This window comes from Poecilia mexicana, unplaced genomic scaffold (genome assembly GCF_051168715.1).
Source record: "Poecilia mexicana isolate PSO_F unplaced genomic scaffold, ASM5116871v1 scaffold_6, whole genome shotgun sequence".
NCBI lineage: Eukaryota > Metazoa > Chordata > Actinopteri > Cyprinodontiformes > Poeciliidae > Poecilia > Poecilia mexicana.
The window spans coordinates 32,863,369-32,864,923 of NW_028263375.1; positions in this window are offsets into that span (position 1 = coordinate 32,863,369).

Here is a 1,555-nt window from a genome sequence, read left to right on the forward strand (position 1 = left end):
TGTATTTATTCTAATCTTTATTATGTAGCAAAATGAACATCAAAGTTTTCTATTTGATACACAGCAAAGACACAATCAACCAACCCCTGGTTTCTTTAATAATTCAGAATTAGAAGGTTGTCTTTGGTGGGACAACCTTTGGTTTAGGAGTTCCTCTTTAGTGATTAAAAAAATGAAACAAATAAGTAATTTTTACTGTATTTTCTTCAACAGAGATGAAATTGAATTCCATGTGTATTATAAGATAGAAACAATAATTTTTTTTCTAGCACTGTGAATGAATAGTTTTACTTGAAAGTGATCAAAAGTCAGAGTGAATTATGATGAAGAAATCTCCTCTTGGCAGCTATACTGCTAAGTCCTGTTTAAAACAGTCAAGCGTTTCTTCCCAGATGGATTTACATGGTGAGGAATTCTTTTTCTGGCATAGAACATCAAAAACGTTCAACTTTGTAAAATGTTTTATAGGAGTACCTTGCAGATTTGTTGGTAAGGTCTCATGAAAATATATTACTTTATTATTTTGCACTTTCTACAAGTGTTGCCCAAAACTTCCAAACTGATCACCCAAACAGTTTGAAAAGACTTGACTTTTATTTTGAAGTCAAAAAGAAGGAGAGGGCTGGCTTAGGAAGGGGTGCTTATATGCACAATTCTTATCCAGTATCATTCCAAGACTGAAAATCAACATGTGCACTTCTTTTGTTGTTTGGATGAACGCTCTCACGCCATTCCTGCTGTTGTCTGCAGTTTGGTGGACATTGTAAATCGCCTTCATTGGGGCTGATGTCCCAATAGATTTTCCTTCGTAGTCCAGTATAAAGCTTGTGGTGGAAAACTGAATCACATTCTGAATAAGCTGATAGCAGTACGCTTTGTGAAATTAGGTAGAAAATTTGGGACTTGGCTGTTTAGTTCTCTGTGCGTCAGTACTGCTGGAACATGTTGGTAGTCTGGCCAAAACATATTGAATAGCTTGGAGGTGTGAAGGGGAAAATTTATCCAAGCCAGTAAACATGGCATTGCATAATCTAAATACAATGACAGTTGTATGGAATATTCATTATTATACTGCGACTATGTGTTGCAACTGTTTTTAAATTTTTTCCCTCTCTCTGTATGCTGCCGGTTTCGGCCAGGTCCGTCTTGAAAAAGAGAACTTTTGATCTCAATGGGACAAACCTGGTTAAATAAAGGTTATTATTATTAGATCAGTCAACAGTCAAAATCCACAGAAGAATCAAATATTGAACCAAGACCTCAAATGCTGGACTTCGGAGGTGGAAAAAAACAAAAAAGAATCTGAGTGACTTTTGTAAATAAAGCAGGAGCTGCTCTAATGAGGGTCTCAGTCTTATTGTTATGTAAAACAAGGTTAGAAACCCAGTCTGAGATAAGAATGAAAGAAGACAGAGAAATTGTCTCTTGTCCTTTTTGGGAAGTTTTGCTAAAAATGTTCTCAACTGTGATTCTAGTAATTGTATGATTTTTTTCATCAACTTGTGCTGAAAAAAAGAAAATTATGCCTCATGGCATTGCAATAATCTAAACACAA